Consider the following 21042-nt stretch of genomic DNA (forward strand, 5'->3'; position numbering starts at 1 on the left):
CTTAGGGAAGTGTTGGAGACTGGACTGATTTCTTCCAAACAAAGGAAGGCAGGAAATATCCAGCTCTTAAATCCACATTAAATTGCAAACTCTTTTACCACCTTGGATCAAATATACGTAGCTCAGGAGATTTATAGTGCATATATCCAAGGCATCTGCACAGAGCAGGCCCACCCTCCAACGCCAAGAGCCCTGAGCACGTTGGAAGGTCTGTCCTGTGATCGGCCAGTGCTCGAAGTGGATGTCATTGGCTGTGGCCAGTGTGTTCTCATTCCTCCCGTGACTGATGGACTCAGCTGCGGGCAGGCCGGTTTGGGTCCCGGAGAATGTGTGCATTTGAGGCTCTAGGTGAAAACTCATTCATTGGCATTCTAGTGATCCGGTGGGGCACCTTTAATCTTATTACTCTGAGCATATTTCCAGGACTGACTTTAATCCTGCTTCACTGAGAGCCAAGAGACCTGGCCCAGGCTTCGCATACGGCTGCTGCTTCTTGATACACAGGGTTCCAACTGATTAATGAACTTAGTACACAACGTGGACATAGAAGCTATATTCTTTTTTTCCTGTCACTTTGGGAACATTCCACCATCATCCCCACTCGTAGGGTTTATAGTACTTTCTCATGGCTGGATTGCTGTGTTTACTTCTCTCTGTAAACAGTTCAGGAGATTGATGCTTCCCTTCAAGATTTTGAAAAATGGCCAGTAATGGAAAAATAATCACATACATGAGAATTAGAAAAAAAAATCTATTATCTGATAAAAAAAAATAAGGGTATTTTAATGTATTATATTCCTTTTCCATTCGTGATGCCTTCCTATATTACATGAAAGGAAGTATTTGTTTTAGAGATCATATAGTTGGACCTTATTTTCCTAGTGCCGGGGAAGGCTTTGGAGAGACGATACTTTGATGTTTGGGGGAAGGAAGGAGAGGAAGTTCTTAATGGGTTTTAAAGAAAATTGGGTAGGAAATGAAGTTTTTAAAAAGCAGTTTTGAAGAGCAGTCCAGAATGACTTTTTCTGTGTGAAGTTAGCATGGGTAAAGAACAGCCACGAGGGAGGAGGTTTTCTTAGCATTGTCAAAGAACTTGTTTTGGTTTGAAAAGATTTGTGCACCCCTAGGTTTATGGCGACATTTACAATAACTAAGATATGAAAGCAACCCAAGTGTCCATTGGTAGATGAATGGATAAAGAAGATGTGGCCTGTGTGTGTGTGTGTACATAAGTACAATGGAATATTACTTGACCATAAAAAAGAATGATGTCTTGCCATTTACAACAACATGGATGGACCCAGAGGGTATTATGCTAAGTGAGATAAGTCATTCAGGGAAAGACAAGTATCATGTGAGTTCTCTTATATGTGGACTCTAAGAAACAAAAGAGAGGAACAAGCAAAAAAAAAAAATTGTCTCGTAAATACAGAGAACAAACTGGTGGTCGCCAGAGAAGAGGCGGAGTGGGGGGAATGGGTGAAATAGGTGAAGGAGATTAAAAGGTACAAATTTCCAGTTATAAAATAAATAGGTTGCAAGGATATAAAGTGCAGCGTAGGGAATATAGTCAATAATATTGTAATAACGCCATAGAGTGACCATACCTCATTGTGGGGAGCATTGTACAATGTATAGCATTGTCGAATCACTGCATGGTACACCTGAAGCTAATATAACGTATGTCAACTATGCTTGAATAAATAATAATAAAAATAATTTGGGGAAAGTCTGGGGCCAAGGCGGGACAGCTGGGAGAGTTGAATGAGCTGATGATCTGTTGCCTATTGTTCCTGTGCTCCTTGAGCCAAAATTGTACACAATCTATTTTAGTATTTGAAAAATCAATTTGGAAAACATTTTCAGGGTAAACTTTACCATTCCTTTTTTCTCCATGACAGAAAAATCTATACCCAAATGTCTTGATGCAGTGATATCAGAACCATTTTCTATTTACCCATCGTCACTCGTTGTTCCCTTGGGTAACTGGCCTGTTACAAGGTAAAAGCGATTCTTTGTTTAGTTCTGCGGAGGTTGGCAGGCAGAGATGCAGCTGTGTATTTCAGTGTTCTACCCAGAGTCCTGTGCAATGTTTAATTGCCATCTTCTGCGTTGAGAAAATGGGGGATCAGAAGAATTAAGCGATTCTCTCCTTTATGCCCCTCAAATAGTTTAATAAGTCTTAACCCAAGTAGGAAACAGAAATCAGGCTTATTGACTTCAAACTGCAGTTTTATTCTTGCGTTTTTAAGATGGAGTTGTGAGCCACGCACAGTGTCATGGTCCAGAAGTGAATAAAACAACAAAGGAAAGGTGAGGTCCATCTCAGCGGGGAAACTTGCTGGTGTGCTTTTATTAAGCGCCGCCTCCCTTGGTGACAAAACGGCACCGTGTGTCAATGGCTTCACAACCAGAGAATGTGTCTTCCCAGGATGCTGCCGCTCCTGAGGCAAGTGGCCATGCAAACGGGACCTGAGTTAATTCATCAGGGCTGTGTGTGTCCCTGAGCAAATAGCTGTCGACTCTTGCTGAGGATTACGGTGTCTTTTTTGCTGTGTGGGGAGCTTGTCTTAATCCCAAATCTGTGCATGCCACTGGTCACCAATGGAAAAAAAGTACACGGGTCTTCATCCCAGGAGAAATTTCACCCACCACTCTAAAACGCTGTCCCATGGATGACGTTGGGCCTCTTGCTACCAGAAGGATACAAAAGAAGTCCAAATCTTAAATCGAGCATGTTAAACTTGGGGAAAAACCAGCACCTTCTTGCTAATTTAATCCTTATGAGTCAGTTATAATCCTCTGCATCTCAATTTATTCAAGCCTCCCTTTGGCTGACTCTTTGCCCAACTGCATGCAACCTGAATTTTTTTTTTTATTGCTGTTTTTATTAGTTGCATTTGCAGAATGAGAAGAAACACTTTTCACCCCCTAAATATTTATGACCTTCCAGTGAATGAACAGTTGGACTTCATATCCTGTATTTGAAATGCTGGATAATCTTGGATTCTTCTGGCTGAAATGGGAGAAGCAGTCCTAATTGGAAATGTAAGCGAGTTAAGATCAGAAATACAATTTCACCTGAATGCGTGATTATAGTAACGAAATTCAGGCCTGTTGTCATCTATGGAGATTTTTTATTTAGACTTTTTTTTGTTTTTGTTTTTTTAGCTAGTTACAGATTCATGTACAGTTGAGAGAAGTAATACAGAGGGATCTCCTATATATCCTTTACCCAGTGTGCAGATGCTAACATCTTGCAAAACTATCGCAAACCAGGTTATTGATGTTGATACAGTCAAGATATCGAGCTTTTCCGCCGCCACAGAGATTTCTCCTGTTGGCCTTTCTTTTATAAGTAGACACTCTTTTATAAGCACCCCTACCCCTTCTTAATTCCTGTCAACTACTAATCCATCCTCCAGCTCCATAATTTTGTCATTTCAAGAATGTTCTATGACTGGAATCATACGGTATTTATCCTTGTGGGATCAGCTGTTTTCACTCGCCATAATTCAGTGGAGATTCATTCAGGTCATTGTATGTGTCCGTAGTTTGCCCCTTTTGAATGCCGAGTGTATGGATATGCCACGGTCTCTAACAACTCACTCATCGAAGGACGTCTGTGTTGTTTTCGGTTTGGTGCCATTATGAACAAAGCTGCTATGGACATTCGTCTGCAGGTTTTTGTGTGTGAACATAAGTCTTCATTTCTCTGGGATAATTGCCCAGGAATCCAATTGCTGGGTCATATGGTAGTTTTTTAGGAAACTGCCAAAATGTTTTTTCAGAGGAGCTATACCATTTTACATCCCGACCGGCAATGTATGAGAGATCCAGTTTTCTGTAGCTTTGGCAGGTATCTTCACTATTTTTTATTTTAGCCATTCTGGTAGGTATATAGTGATATCTCATGCTGGTTTTAATGTACGTTTCCCTAATGACTTAATGGTGTTGAACGTCTTTTCCTGAGCTTATTTTCCATTGGTATAACCTCATCAGGGAAATGTTTGTTCATGTCTTGTTCACATTTTCTAACTGGATTTTTTTTTTTAATTTTGGGGTTGTGAGAGTTCTTTATATGTTCTGGATACTATTACTTTGTTAGGTATGTGGTTTGAAAATATTTTCTCCCTGCATCGTGGCTTTTTATCCTCTTAACAGAGTATTCTGTAAGCAAAAGTTTTGAAAAAGCTGTTCTTATCAAGTGCACATGGACTATTCTTCAGGAAAGACCATATGCCAGGCCATAAAACAAATCTCAGTAAATGGAAAAGGATTGAAATTCTACAATATATGTTCTCCAACCACAATGGAATGAAAACCCTAAATCAACAGCAAGAGGAAACCTGGAAAATCGCCAAATATGTATCAAATAAAACACTCTTAAACAACCAATGGGTCAAAGAAGAAATCACAAGAGAAACATAAAATATATTTTGTGATGGATGAAAAAGAAAACATAACACATCAAAAATTTATGGAGTGTAGCAAAAGCAGTACTTAGAGGGAAATTCATACCTGTAAATGCTTACATTAAAAAATAAGAAAAATCTCAAATCAAGATGCTAATCTTCCACCTTAAGCAACTAGAAAAAGAAAAGCAAACTAGACCCAGAGCAAGCAGACAGCAGGAAATAATATGGAAGCAAATGAAATGGAGACTAGAAAAACAATAGAGAGAACAGATGACACCCAAAACTGGTTCTTTGTAAAGATCCACAAAATTAAATAAACCTTTACCTGGAATGACCAAGAAACAAAAGGCAGAAGACAAATTACCGTAGTCACAAATCAAAGTAATGGCACTACTAGCAACCTTACATAAATGAAAAGGTTAAAGAGTGTTCTATAAAACATTGTATACAAACAGATTCGCCTAGATGAACTGCGGGAATTTGTAGAAACACACAAACTACCAAAATTGACTGAAAAAGAAATAGAACATCTGAATAGATGTCTAAGGAGAATGGATTAGTAAAAACAAAGAAACAAAACAAAAATACTCCTACCAAAGAGAAGCCTAGAACCAGTGGGGTTCAATGGTTAATTCTATAAAATGTTTTTAGAAGAATTAACATCAGTCCTTCTCAAATCTCCCAAAATATAGTGGGGGAAGGAATGGTTCCTAAATCATTCTAAGGAGCCAATGTTACTCTGACACCAAAGCCAAACAAAGTCATCACAAGAAAAGAAAACCTTAGATTAATATCCCTTATGAATAGAGATGCAAAATCCTCAAAGAGTACTAACAAACCACATTCTGCAGCCCATTAAAAGGATTTTATACCATGAGTGAGATTTACCTCAGGAATGCAAGAGTGGTTCAATATATAAAAATCAATGAAATATACTTTATTAGTAGAATGAAGAAAAAAGTGCATCTCAATTGATGCAGAAAAATTACTTGACAAAATACAACATCATTTTTATGATAACACTCAACAACTAGGCTTAAAAGGGAAGGTCTGATAAAGGGTATTAATGAAACAAATCACATTAACATTATACTTTATGAAATACTAAAATCTTCCTAAGATAAAGAACGAGGCAAGAATGTCCCCCTCACAATTTCTATTCAACATTGGACTGGAAGTTCTAGACAGAGCAATTAGGCAAAACAAAACAAAACAAAAAAAAGCACCCAAATTGGAAAGAAGTAAAATTAGTTCTATTCACAGAGGACATGATCTTATGTACTGGAAATCCTAAAGAATTATATACACACAAAAACTATTAGAGCTAATGGCTGAATTTAGCAAATCTGGAAGAAACAAGTTAAACATACAAAAACAGTTGTTTTTCTATACACTAGCAATGAGAAATCTGAAAGTAAAATTAAGAAAACAATTCAATTTACATTAGTATACCAGGAACAAAATACTTAGGAGTCAATTTAGTGGAAAACTAAAGTGGGAGTGGAAAACATGAACACTTGAAAACCAGAAACATCGCTGAAAGAAATTAAAGAAGACCAATGGAAAGACATCCCATGTTCATCAATTTGAAGACTCAAGAAGGCAGTAAACCTTAAATTGGCCTACAGATTCAAATAATTCCTGTCAAAATTACAACTGCCCTTTTTTGTGTAAAAAGGCAGTTTATCCTAAAATTCCTATGGAATTGTTAGAGCTCATTTTATTACTTTCATTAGCGTACAAGCCCTGTATATGTATTATTATATTTAACAAAACCTGTGTATTTCCTCTTCTTTTGAATGATTATAAATGTATTTTTTAAAATTTGGTATCTATCGTTTGTACATAGAGATACATTTCTTTTTTTTTAAGTTTATTTATTTTGAGAGAGATAGAGACAGTGCAAGTGGGGGAAGGGCAGAGAGAGAGAGAGAGAGAGAGAGAGAGAGAGAGAATCCCAAGCAGGCTCCACACTGCTAGTGCAGAGCCCAACACGGGATTCAAATTCACAAAACCACGAGATCATGACCTTAGCCAAAACCAAGAGTCAGACACTTAACCGACTGAGCCACCCAGGTGCCCAGTAAATTTCATTTTTGTATCTTTATCTTGTACCCTGAAACCCAACTGAGCTCACTTACTAGGTCTAGGTTTTTGTTTTGTTTGTGTTATTTTTGTAGATTCTTTGGAATTTCTGTGTCCATAATCATGTCATCAGCAAATATGTAATGTTTAATTTCTTTCTTTCCCAACTGTATGCCTTTTATTTGCTTTTCTTGTCTCAGTGCGGTGGCTAGAACTTCCAGCACTCTATTGAATAAGAGTTATTAAAGTGGAAATCCTTGCATTGTTCCCCATCATATGGGGAGAGCATTCAGTCTTTCACCGTTGAGTACAATGTTAGCCGTAGCTCTTTAGTAGATGGTCTTTATCAAGTGAAGAAGTTCCTGTCTATTCCTATTTTCCTGAGTTTGTTTTCCCTTAATCATGAATTGGTATTGGGTTTTGTCAACTGTTTCTTCTGCATCAATTGTGATTTTCCGTCTTTAGCCTGTGAGTATGATGGTTTACATTGACTGATTCTCATATAGTAAATCTGACTTACATTCCTGGAATTGGTGTGTAATTTTATTGTTTTTGCATTCTGTCTTCTTCAGGCTTTAGTATCAGGGTAATACTAGCTTCATAAAGTAAATTGAGAACTATATCTTCCTCTTGCAATTTTTGGAGGAGATTGTATATAACACAGATGTTAGGTCTTTTTTAAACATGTGTTAGAATTCTCCAGTAAAACCATCAGTGCTTGGGTAATTGTTCTTGAGGAGTTTTTAGATTACCAAATAAATTTCCTTAATAGTTAGAGAGCTATTCAAATTATCTATTTCCTAATGGGTGAGTTGAAGCAATTAGTATTTCCTGAGGAATTGGTCCATTTCATCTAAGTTATAAAATTTGTGCATATAAAGTTGTTTGTAATATTTCCCACTATCCTTTTGATATATGCAGGTTTGGCAGTATATTATATCAGTAACTTGTGTTTTTTCTCTCTCTCTCTTTTTGAGGGCTGTGGTCAAGCTTCCAAGAGATTTGTTAATGTAATTGATATTTTCAAAGAACCAGCTCTTTATTCTTTGTTTTTCTCAATTATTTGTTTTCAATATCACTGTTTTTTTCCTTATGCTTTTTATGGGTTTATTTTGCTTCTTTTTCTAGATTCTTTTTTTAAAGTTTATTTATTTTGAGGGAGAGAGAGTGCAAGCAGGGGAGGGACAGAGAAAGGGAGAGAGAGAGAGAGAGAGAGAGAGAGAGATTGAGAGAGAGAATCCCAAGCAGGCTCCATGCTGTCAGTATGGAACCTGATGCAGGGCTCAATCCCACAAACTGTGAGATCATGACCTCAGCCAAATCAAGAGTCAGACACTTAACCGACTGAGCCACCCAGGCACCCCATTTCTTCTAGATTCTTGAGGTTGAAATTAGATTATTAATTTGAACTTTTCTTCTTTTGTTATGTATATATTTAGTGATATAAATGTCCCTTTCACTACTGTTTATTTCCCACCAATTTTGATATGTTATGTTTTCATTTTCTTTCAGTTTAATTTGTTTTAATTTCCATTAAAACTTTACCATTGACACAGATTATTTGAAATTGTGTTGTTTAGTTTCCAAGTGTCTGAATATTTTCTTGTTACCTTTCAGTTATTGATTTCTAGCTTGAGTAATTTGGAACTCAAAATAACAGTTGGAAAATACACTTGGTATAATTTCAGTTTTAAAAAATTTGTTGAGATAGGCTTATGTCCCAGATTATGTTCTGTCTTGGTATGTGCTCACTGGGCACTTGAAAAGAATATGTATTCTATTGTTATTGGGTTGAGTGTTCAATAAATGTTGGTCAGATACTGTTGGCTCACAGTATTATTGAGTTCTATATGCTTGCTTATTTTATGTCTAGTTTTTCTATCAAAATTTTAAGAGATGGGTGTGGAAGTTTCCAACTCGAATTGCAGATTTGTCTTCTCTTCCATCAGTCTTTGGCGACTCCATTATTCGCTGAATGCATATTTAGAATTAATGTATTTTCTTTGTGGGATAAATGTTTTTATCATTTTGTCTCTGGTAAATTTCCTTGGTATTGAGTCTACTTTATACTTTATCTGATATTAACATAACCATTTCTGCTTTCCTTTGATTAATGTTTGCAAAATATCTTTTTCCATTCTCTTACTTTTAACTGACCTATGTCACTATATTTAAAGTATGTTTCTTGTGGACAGCATATAGCTGGGTAGTGTTTTTAAATCTCCTTTGCCAGTCTCTGTCTTGCTATATTTAGGTCATTTATGTTTAATGCAGTTATAACTTAATTTGCCATTCAATTTTTTGGTTTCTGTTTGCTCTGTAATTTCTGTTTGTTTTCTCCCTGACTTCTTGTGTGTTTGCTCAGCACCTTTAGAATTCTATACGATTTATTTATCAAATAAGTTTTGATTGTATTAATTAGTGATTGCTCTAGGCATTATATTATATAAAATGACTTATCAAAGTCTACTAGTGTTGTCATTTTACCAGTTCAAGTGAAATGCAGAAACCTTACCTCCCTCTCATGCTCTCTTACTCTCCCTTATTTCTAACATAATGTTATATTTTCTTTACATACATTTAGAACCACAGACGGTTTTGTAATTTTTGCTTGAACCATAAAATATAATTTAGAAGACACATAATGAGAAAGGATGTCCATTGCATTTGCTCATAGTTCTGCTTACCGCGTTGTTTCCTGTCCTCTGATGTTCCAAGTTTCATTCTTTTAATGTCTTTTCTTTTTAGAGAACTTCCCTTGACTTACTATTTTAGGGTAGATCTCCTGTTGATACATTATCTTAGTTTTCCTTCATCTGAGAATGTCTCAGATTATTCTTCCTTGTAGAAGGATATTTTCACTGGATATAGGATACCGAGTTGTCAGTTCATTTCTTTCAGCACCTGAAAAATGCTATGTCATTTCCTTCTGACCTCCATGCTTCCTAATAAGAAATCCACTGTCATTCACATTGTTTTCCCCCCATAGGTGAGTTCTTTTCACTCTCACTGCTTCCAAGACTTTGTCTTTGGTTTTAGGAGCTTGACTGTGATGTGTCTTGGTGTGAACTTCTTTGAATGTATCTGCGATTTCTCCTCTTCTTATGGGACTCAGATAACTAGGATGTTAAATCTGTTGTGATAATTCCACAGGTCTCTGAGACTTCTTGTTCTGTTTCAGTCTGTTTTCTCTCAGTTGTTCCGATTACGTATATCGTAACATCTATTGTTCCATCTCCCAGTTCATTGATTCTTTTTTCTCTGTCTCTTGCATTCTGCTATTGAATCCTTCCATTGGGTTTTTTATTTTGTATATGCATTTTGTATTATTTTGTATATAATTCTATTGTATATTTTTACTTAGAAAATTTCTATTTGGTTCTTCTTTGTATCTTCTATTTCTTTGCAGACTTTCTATTTTTGTGCTGAGATTCTCTTTTTCCATTTGTTTCAAAAGTATTCTTAATTGCTCATTGAAGAATTTTATGAAGACTAATTCTAAATCTTTGTCAGATAATTCTTTCATTTCTGTTATCTCAGTGTTGGCATCTATGAATTGTCTTTTTTGACTCTTTTTGAGATCTTCCTGTTATTATGACAAGTAATTTTCTATTGAAATCTGAGCATTCTAGGTATTATGTTATTTGATTCGGGATATTATTTAAATCTTCTGTCTCAGCTGGCTTTCTCTGACACCATTCTTTCAGGAGAAAGGGAGCAAAGCTTTGTCACTTCTGGGTGGAGTTACAAGGCAAAGCCCAGGCCCATCAAAGGTGGCTGTATTGACAAGACCCCCTACCTTTAATTTGGGATCTCCAACAGCTACTCCCTAAGGGCCTAGGAACCAGAACTAAACCAGACCTCCCAGCTGGTAGCAAAGTTGGAAGCCACCTGAATGTCTGTCCTCAGTCAGAGCCCACTCTGCCAGCTGTACAACCCTGTGTCCTCGGGAAATTTCTTTCATGCCAAGTCATTCTGAAGCACGTAGTGACAGACAGGCAGACAGAAGAGCAGTGGCTGGCTTTGAGAGAACTAATATGATTGTCAGTGGCAGCAAAAATGAAAGATGCAAAACAGACCCGAATGAACCTTGTATATCTATCCAACTTGAAAGGTGACAGTGTCCTTCTATTTAAGCTCTGGCTACCTTCACATTGTCTAGATTTCTGTAAAGCCTTCCTGTCCCATGAACAGAACTACAGTCCATCCATAACTCCATTCTGGGTTTGCTGTGTGAACAGACACCCGTCAAACTTCTTCCAGCCGGTCACACTTCCCCATCAAAAAACAGGAACAGTTCTCCCATAAATAGTCTGTGTGTGCTGACAAATGGGAATTTGAAGCAATATAATTAAGTTGCTGTTAAATTATTTAAGTGCCTCGGGTGAAACCGTATAGGAGAGAAGGTGCTTGACTCAGGGAGACACATCAGGAGGTGAGAAAGCAAAATTTGAAGGGAGGAAACTAGCTTTGTTATCTGCATTCCGTATTAACAGAAGGGAAGAGGCTTCAGAGTAAGTCACCCTATCTGGAAAGGCCTGTTACTAGACTCTTGGCCTGTGGCCCTTAGGACGATGTTGCCTAGCAATGAACAGGGACTCGCCAGGCAGTTGCTAGAAAGAGTATGTGCAGATGCACACATAACATGTACCAGCATACTGTACTCCCCTTGAGATTGGGGCGTGAGATACAAGCCCCCGTTTTCTCTTTAAGCAACAGAATTGATGTTTATGCAATTGGACAGTTAAGGCAGAAATCCAATTACTGAGCTAATTAGCACCTTTGAGTGGTAAGCACCAAATGTGCAGGAGGAAAGCACTGGAGAAAAGCTCAAATTACCCACTATGGCTGACAGTTCACCTTCTGAGAGAGTCTGGTGGAGAGTCAGAGGCCCTGGGGTCCACAGGCAGCTTAGCGTAGTTATTGCAGATCGGAATTTAGCACTCTGCGTTCTATAGCCTTTTGAAAAGATAGCTTTCCAGTTAACATAGTTTTAGAAGGTGTTTTAATTCCCTAAGGAGTTTGGTAAATGACTTTCTTTTGGCTCAGTCCCACTTTAAAAATTGTTTATTCTGCTGCTGAAAATTCCATTTGTCCTAGGTCTTCAGGTGAAATTAAAATTCCATTTAGGGACTAACTCTGCCGACATGGGATTTGGGCCTTCATTAGAGAGATTTTGGTTGTTTGCTTTATTTTTTTGCCACCCTGGGCTCTTTTACTTTCAATGCTGATCTAAGGGTATTTGGAAGGAAAACCAAAGCAGTAATAGAACAGGGTGGTGGGGTTAACAGCCTTTTTGAGATGCAGCAGAATATTTTTTCTCCCCAACCCATGTGTAGAATCTGTCCCACAAAGCTCAAGCAGGATCTTGCCTAGATGGTTCTCGAATATCTGAGACATATGAGGAAAAGTTTTTCTTAGTTCTGTCTAAGTATTTTGTATCTGTTCTGATTCCCAAGAGACACGTTCACAGCAGAAGTCTGTATTCTGAGGTTTCTTCTTAAGCACGATTACTTAACAAGTGTTTGTCCTGTATTAAACCATACTCGGGATGTCAGCGATCATGTTTAAATATAATCTAGTGGCTCCTTTCTTAGCAGGAGTCATGAGAGGAAAAAATAACTTTAAAAAAGCATTAGTTTGGACTCTTCATTCATTCGTGCCAGTGGTAAGCAAACATGTGTCCTCGTGCTACTTAGGGTCTGGCCATAAGAGGCCACTATTATCAAATAATCACACAAAGAAATATATGATGTGGTAGAGCCAGCCCACCTGGGTTCACATCCAGGTTCTATCGCATATTAGCTCTGTGACCTTGGGCACTGAGTCTCGGGTTCCTCCTCAGAGGGAACGGATATAATCACGGTACCTACCTATGAGGGTAGTCGTAAGCATATGAGTTACTGCATGTAAAGTACTTACACAAGGAAGCGTTACGGAAATGTTAGCTGTCATCATTGTTAGTGACATTAACCATGACAGGTGCCCCGAAGGAGAGGTACGACGTGTGAAGGAGCATATGACACATGAGTCTCACCTAGAGCAGGGGTCGAGAAGACTTGTCACAGAGCAATACTTGGGCCGGACTTGCAGCACCAGAGGAGTCTGGGAGGAAAGCGGGCGGGTCAGAAAAGACTCCCAGGTGGAGGACACAACAGCTGCAGAGGATGCAAGGGAGGGCAGGGTGACAGGAATAGGAAGTCAGGGCATGCTGAAGACGTAGAAAAACGTTAGCATGGTTGCAACAGAGAAAGCAAAGGGCAGAGCGACAGCAAAAGCAGGGGCCAGCCACGCTAAAGATCAGTTTTTTCACCCATGTTAGCAGAACCCTCGTTATGTTCAAACTTGTCCGTAAGCCTATGTTCAGTGATATATTTCTAGTGAAAGCCCTTTCTTAATGGCTCAGGTTTAACCATATGAAATTGTCATTTTTGTACATCATGAACAGTTAAATATCCAAGTTCACGTGGCTGATGTCAATCTCTTGTTTCATCTTTCAAAGGATGATGAGATCACCAGTGAATACCTAGAATAAAAAGACAAAGCAGGTCAGACACAGTCTCTCTGAGCACGGCAGACTGGGCTTTTAGAGTCAGAAGTGGGTTGGTACCATCCGCACAGGAGTTACATGGGGACAGTTGTTGATCGGTGAAAAGTCTGCAGTGAGTCCATCCCTCACTGGCTGGCTTTCAGGAGCAAGGGGTCACATGGGTTGGCTGGCTCACAAAAGCTGTGAACGGAGGAGCTGTCATAACGGAAGAGATTTAAATCTGGTTCTGATGGCCATTAGTTGCCATAGCTACCGGCAATATGTCTTCTTCCAAGCTTGTAAGAGCTGAGTTTATTCTTGTGGTTGGACCTGAGAAAGGCCCATAAGAATGCGCCCAGCTCTTGCAAGCAGGTGGTGGAGACACTGACTACCTCCCACAATTTTCTGGGACCAACTTGAAAAGAAAGATGCCTGTGTGTTCGCTTTCAAATTCAGAAAGCGAGTGACATTCCATTGGCAGTCCAAGAGCTTGCTTCTGTTTTATGGATCTGGTGCTCAACACTGAGAAGGCGCAAGGCCAGTCTCCCAGTCCTGAGATGTAATCGTCTCTCCCCTCCGCGTGTTTCTTGTACTTTTCCCTTCTTTATCACGAGAGCCCGCTCCCTCCCTGCAGCACTGTCACATTCAAGCAATCACCCTAACAGGTGAGTTCCGTGACCCCTACATTCCCCACCACACAGCCAGTTCTGTAGACCGACTCCCATTTGTAGTGACCTCACCATGACTTTTGGCCCTTCTGTGGTCCCTTCTAGCACACGGCGTGTGGATAACTCCAACACGAGACTGGTGGTCCAAATTGAAAAGGATCCAGGTAAGAAGATACCTTCTTTCTCTCTTTTTAAACGATGTATTTATTCTGTTATATAGATGGATTCCTTCAGTCCAAACAGGGGGGATGACTCCTCACTCTTTGTAATCATTGTGGAGGTAAGGTAGGTCTTGGTAAATATGCTGCCTGGAAAGATAAAACTATACAAGTAGACAGACCAAGCATCCTGATTTGGTTTGGAAATGCTCCTCTCCATCATTTAGAACCGATCTGGTACCTGTCTGGTATTGAGTGACTCTGCCAATTAAGACACTTTAGTTCATGTGTGGCAAAAGTCAAATACAGACTCTAAACCATGTTATTGGTCTTGTAGCCAAAAATTCTCAGGAAAACCGTCAGCATTGTGATATCCTCCAAGGCAAACCATTCCAGGACCTAAGATTCCGAAGTTTTCAGAAACTTTGTTCAACACGAAGCTACGGAAGGATTTACCTGCTAGGAAATTGTGTTGCTTTTTCCTTTCTGTAATCTATTTCTTTTTGAACCATTCTACCTTTCTCCTCACCTCAGAACTCTCTCCCCTCTGCCAAACATTTTGTCTAGGAAGAATTGTATGATGCCATGATCTATATTTGAACTGCATGTACACGATTCATTTGAAATTGTAATTTGAAATTTGAAAATACCTGGAGAGAGAAGTTTATGTTTTGTTGACCTAAAGTTCAGCTTGTCAGTACGGCTTGGTGGGGGCGGGTGGGCTACAAATATGTCTGATGCGCATCTGTGGGACTCTGTGACCTGGCAGGGCCATTGCTATTAGGCCTATGGTTGGTTTCACAAGTGCATCATGCCTCTAGCTATTCACAATGGCTGTCTCATTTTAATCAAATTATGCAGATGTGTGGTCAAGGTGTTCTAAAAAGATCTCCACTTTAGTGGTTTAAATTGTTTTGTTTTATTTCAATATCAAACAGTTTGAACAATTAAGCAAAAGTTAATTCTCTCATTCAGGCCTTTCCTTCAAAAGTGGCAGAGACTCGAAAAAAATCTCTAATTAGTGTCTCGGGTTGCATGCTGATGCATCACTGAAAATGAATAGACTCTCAGGTCAGGCAGGCTTAATCTGCATAGAAGATTAAGCATACTGATACCTCATTAGATTACATGACATGACTCAGCCCACAGAATAGTTTATTCCTCTCCATTAATCATAATTAGGTTATAAGTGCACTAATTTCAATTCGGCCTTTAACAGTCATGAATGCCCAGCAAGGATAGTCATAATTTGATGGTGTTACCTTATAGATTTCTTACAGGTGGATCAGCTCTTCCTTGTAGGGGTACACCTGGGGCCAATCTTCATCTTCCTGTGCCCCCAATCACATTTCCTTTCCCCCGGGTATGGAGCTGGGAGCTCTGTTCAGCTCTGCAGTCTGTATCTTGAACTTCTCTAACTCCGCCTCCACTCCAGTAGACGATCTAGAAGGGAGCCTTAAGTTTTGCTTTTAGGCATTTCCTCTGTGGGGCAACTCTGCTTTCCTGACTTTCCAGAGCCAGAATCTACTCCCAAACATGAGATACTCCTAAATCTTGAACAAGTTTCTGTCCTTCATCATGAGAGATCTGATAGAGGGAGTGAACGGGAGATGAAAGGAAATACACCATGAACCCCCAATTCCACGCGCCCCCCCCCCCAACATTCCATCATTCCTTCTTTCCTGTAGCCTTCCTTCACTCCTCTCTGGGAGTCTTCATCCACCCAATTAGAATGACTAAAATTAAACAAGCCACAAGCTACAGCTGACAATGGCGAGTCATGGCAAGGGTGCAGAACAATTAGAACGCCAATCACTGTGGGAGGGGGGGGGGCGGATACAAACATGGTGCAGCCGCTCTGAGAACCGCGGCCCCGCTCCTAGGTATTTTACCCAAGAGAAACAAAAACTTGTGTTCACATAGACTTCCACTCATGAATATTTTGGGGGGATTTGCTCATAATCCCCCCAAACTGGAAATAAGCCAAGGGTCCCCCAAATGATGAATGGATGCACAAGCCTTAGTAGATGCATACCACGGAATACTACTCAACACTGAACCAGAACAGATCGCTGCTCTGAACGACAACGTGGAGGAATCCCAAATGCATGATTCTCCTTGGTGGTTCCGTGCCTGTGCATTTATTAAGTCTCATAGGATTACACACTAAAAAAGATAAATTTTACTCTATAGAAGTTATTCCTCAATAAAGCTGAGTTTTATATATATATGTATATAATTTAAAAATAATAAATTGTGTTAATATATCTATGTGTATATAATGTGTAAAAATATATCAGTATATAAGATATAATACTAGCAGTAATCGTTTATATTATAGAATATATGTGTATATATATATATATATGTGTGTGTGTGTGTGTGTGTGTGTGCATGTAAATTGATGGTGTTTATTGTCTGTAAATGATTCCTCAGTGACTTTGATTTCCAAAAGCCCCTGGAGTCACTTGACAGGTGTGTTCTTAAAAACAAAATTTTTTTAAAGAAACTGTCCATCATTCAGCAGATTATTTAGCTGATCGCTATTGCACGATAGCACTTCCGCCAATATTGGGACACAAAACTAAGCAAATTCAGACATGGATCTGTCTTCCTTCACTTCATGTCTTCTTCTTTTTTTAAGTGTATTTATTTACTTAGAGAGAGACAGAGAGACAGAGAGAAATAATCCTAAGCAGGCTCTGCGCTGTCAGCCTGATGTGGGGCTCGAACTCACAAACCATGAGATCATGACCTGAGCCGAAATCTAGAGCTCATGTCTTCTTCACTTTGCTTTCTCCACCTCACTGGAGAAATCAGATGTGAATCAAGTGACCGTATCCACATACACACACAAACACCAGAAGTCAGATTCCATTGGTGACAAGTGCTTCCGAGCAGAAGACCATAGGGCTGAAAGCCTGTCATAGGGGGTTTGGCCCAGCGAAGTGGTTGGTGGGGGCTTCCAGGAGGTGGTGATTGAGAGGAGGTCTGAAGAATAGTAAGTGTTAAAAAGCCAGAGAGCAAAGAAAGACACGCCCAGGCGGAGAGATCGGAATCTACAAAGACCCAGGCTGGAAAGGGACAAGGGACTCTACTGAAAGAAGTTCAGTGCTGAGCATAAGGGAGAAGGGAGGAGGAAGTTTGTGTGAAGTGAGGAAGGAGATTGAAGTAGGGAGCAGATCCCACGCGCCTCTCGCGCGCCCATATGACCTAGGTTTGCTCCTGGCTTGTACCAGTGACTGTCCTCGCTTTAAAGATACCTGGGAATGCTAAATTATATGGGAGCCCAGTATAGGCAGTGAGAAGAAGCCTTGTTTCCATCTTAAGGGCACTGGGGAACCACTAAGGTCCTTAAGTTATGGGGTGGAGGGGTCCTAAGTAGCACATTCAGCTTCTCAACTTGAAGAGCTCATTCTGGCTGTGGTGTAGAGAATAGACCGGGTGGCAGGTCCCAGTGAAGATACACTGGCGAGTCATATGACTAGCGTGCCTGTCCGCTTGAGAAATAACGTAGCTTGCAATAGGGTAGGGGTAATGCAAATGGAGAGAGGTGGAAAGATGCAAAAACTATTTGCAGTGAGGTGCTTGGGTGGCGCAGTTGGTTGAGCATCCGACTCTTGATCTTAGCTCGGGTCAGGAGCTCACGGTTTGTGGGTTTGAGCCCTGCGTTGGGCTCCGTGGCGACGGCTCAGAGCCTGCTTGGGATTCTGTCTTTCCCTCTCTCTGCACCTCCCTCAAAATGAAGAAATAAACTTAGGGAAAAAAAACTATTTGAAGAAAGTAAGATTGAGAGGCTGGGGTGTGAAGGAGTGGGAACGGAGATCCCTGGGTGATGGCTGACCGGGTGGTGGTACCATTTACTGAGACGGGCAACAGAAGGGGGCCTGACTTGGGCCCGTGGAAGGTGAGGAGCATTGGAGACACACGGAAACAGATGTCCAGTAAGCACGTGGGACAGGTCTAGTGCATAGACAAGAGACCTCAGCTGGAGGTGTGAATCTGTCAGTCATCTGCATTCAGACAGTGATTTTAATGCATTTGTGTAGGTGAGATTGCCCGGAAGGAAAATAAAGGGAAAAAATAAGAGGGTCTCGCAAAGTCGACAAAAACGGGCAAAGTATCTAAAAAGCCTGATTTACCCTTAATCAAATGACAGCTCACTGATTCCTAGGTCTGATAGAAGTAAGTACCCACTGATCATATTTCTTGTTCTCCCTTTAGGGAATGATGACAATAATCTTAATTCCATCTTTTATGAGCACCTGACAAGGGCCCTGCAAGAGTCCCTCTGTGGAGACTTAGCTCTTGGTCGATGGGGTAACTACAGCTCTGGCGATTGCTTTATTTTGGCTTCAGACTACCTCAACGCTTTTGTTCACCTGATTGAAATCGGAAATGGTCTTGTCACCTTTCAACTTCGAGGACTGGAATTTCGAGGTAAGAATCTCCTCATTGTGGAAACTGTTGGAAGCCGGTTGCCTAAACTTATTATTGTGCAAAGCTTTAATAAGAGGTCACCATGGGGGTGCCAGGTGGCTCAGTCGCTTGAGCAGCCGACTCTTGATTTTGGCTCAAGTCACGATCTCACGGTTACATGGGTTCGAGCCCCACGTCAGGCTCTGTGCTTACCATGTGTGGAGACTGCTTGGAATTCTCCCTCTCTCTCAGCCCCTCTCCTGCTTGCATTCTCTCTGTCTCTCTCAAAATAAACAAATAAACAAACTTAAAACAAAAAGTCACCATGAAAGAGGAAGAAGTTAGTGTCTGTCTTACAGGTTGAGAATTAGGGAACTGGTTCCAACTGCCTTTATTTATGTATTCTGATATAAATAAATCCCAGTCATCTGAGAGAATAATGAAGTGAAACATGTCATCTGGTGTAAACCTTTGGAGTGGCAAGTTAGATCTTTGGTTTAAATTTTTCTGGAAAGAAACTCACAAGTGACGGGAGGCCGCAGAACATGCATGGGCTCCGTGTGGAGTCAGCCAGAAACAGAACCTGGTTCTGTGGGTTTCCAGTGTTGTGATCTGTAGTGGACCATCTTTCGGTGCCTGAACTTTCCTTTTCCACTGTCAAACGATAAGAAGAAGGATGGCTGCCTCTATAAAGTTGTGTGACTTCAATGAGATCATGTATATGAGGGCTCTATGTGGATGCTTACTGTTTTGCGGTAATGAGCTGACCTGATCTGGAAAGTGCGACCCCAGTTTGTCCATTAATCTGACGCTGGAGCTGTGCGGTGGAGTGTGCAGCAATTAGCATAACCCCTGTGTTCATGTTTCTGCCTCCTGTGTCCTTTGTTCACCCCCCTCATCCAATGCATGTCTTTCTGACGCCTCCTCCGTGTCAGGCCAAGTTCTAATGCTGGAGATGCAACGGGTCCGTGACCTGAAGGACTCTTGCCCTTGCGATGTTTACCTTCAGTGGAAGATGTGGAAAGCGAACAAGGAAACAGATGAGCAGACTAATCACAACTAGTGGAAGCACGACGAAGGAAGGAAATGGGACCGCCAACCTAATTCACGCTTTAGGAGATTGTTCTGGGAGCTGTGTGCAGACTGTCCTCCAGGGGGGGCAAAAGCAGAAACAGGAAGGCCATTGAAGAGTATCTTGTTGTCACCCAGCCAGGAGAAGAAGTTGGAGACAGAGAAGCTCAGGGCGATTTGGAGGTGGAAAGGGCTGGACTCAGTGTTGGGGGGTCCGGGAAAAAGGAGGCTCAGCCCGCTCCCCGGGTTCCAGCTTGAGTGCCTGGGTGGACAGAGGCGCATTTACGGAGACTGGGAAACCTGAATGAAGAACAGGACTTTTAGGTTTGGGAGTGTAATCGAGAGCTCCATTTTGGATATTTATTTTTTAAATGCTCATGATTCACCTAAGTGAATTTCTCAAGTAGCTAATGGGACACGCGAGCCTTCTGTTTATTCAGGAGACATTTACCAAGGGCCAGGCTAGGTGCCATGACTACAGAAGTGAAGGGCCCCACCTTAAGCAGCTCGGAGCCTTACTGACTAGAGACTCATCCTGAGCTACCACTGTCCAGGGATTTGAGTGTCGTGGCAGCTCTGTGCATGGGGCGCTGTGGGGACCAGAGCAGGGCACTGGGATCAGACTGGAGTCTGGGTCAGCAGAGGAGAGGCTGTAGTTGGAGGGGAGAGGCAGGCAGAGGTGCGATGATAAAGAGGCACAAAATAGCCAGATATGGTTTCCAGATGGTTTGGGAGAAAGGGGTCCTAGATAATGCTGGAAAGGTGAGTAGGAGCCAGGTTACCACCATCCAGAACTTCCGAGTGATGAAAAGATACCTTATAGCCAAGAACAAAGTGCCATTATTTTATATCTTTAACACAATTACCTAATCCTTTAACCAAGTCTTTTGGTTCTAAGCATTAGTTTTCCTATACAAATTTGTACAAAAGACTTTTTTTTTTTTTAGAGTGGTGGGTTCTGTGGTTGAGGCACGTATTCTGTGCATCCTTAAAAACTTGAGGAATCTAATTCAGGGAGCTTATTTTGGAAAAGGTTATGGGGCCGAGGGAGTAGTGATCAGATTCTTCAGAACAAACAGAGAAGCAGTGTGTCCCTGAAATTTTACACAAACGCCAGAAAATGCCACAGGAGGTGGTGGAAATTGTCTCTGTACAGTCATGCAACAGACTTGTCTCTAGTGAGAGCTTTTGGGTTTTCCTGGACTTCAAAGGAAGGATTTTTCAAGTTCACCTAGTTGAACCTGAGTTAATAGTCTCTATTACAAGTTCCATGCAGCTTGCAGCTTCTTTGGGCAAACTGACCTGATGTTTGAGTTTAAGGGCTTCAGAGTCAACTGGACTTTGGAAGCACGTAGCACTTTGTCTGCTCCCCCCATGTATCGCAAATGGGCGTGCTTCTTGATCCACCACCCTGAATGTTTGGGCTTCACCTCATGTCATTTTTGAGGGTGTAACCAACTGCCGCAAGACTTAATGGTTTCAGACGACAAGGATGTCTTCTTTCTCACGGTTGTGAGGGTGGCCGGTAGTTCTGTCACTCTCACCCTGGGTTACTCGTACGACTCCATTCAGCCAGAAGATGAACCAGGCTGGAAGGTCCAAGGTGCCACCAGCTACCAGATCAGGCTACCAGCTCTGGCCCCCTGGCTGTCCTCCAGGTGCTGCTCAGTGACGGGTGGGCTGGACCAAGTGTG

General features: G+C 40.9%; 1 protein-coding gene across 1 annotated transcript in view; it reads left to right on the forward strand.

Annotated features, from left to right (window-relative positions):
- Window positions 1-13809: 13809 nt before the first annotated feature.
- The window catches only part of LOC125932608 (pecanex-like protein 2), a 62472-nt gene continuing 55239 nt past the window's right edge, over window positions 13810-21042 (forward strand). Inside the window, exons 1-2 of the mRNA XM_049645002.1 lie at window positions 13810-13864; window positions 18083-18298. The gene's annotated coding sequence lies outside the window, so the exon portion shown is untranslated. The remainder of the gene's footprint in view (window positions 13865-18082; window positions 18299-21042) is intronic.

This window comes from Panthera uncia, chromosome D2 (genome assembly GCF_023721935.1).
Source record: "Panthera uncia isolate 11264 chromosome D2, Puncia_PCG_1.0, whole genome shotgun sequence".
Lineage (NCBI taxonomy): Eukaryota > Metazoa > Chordata > Mammalia > Carnivora > Felidae > Panthera > Panthera uncia.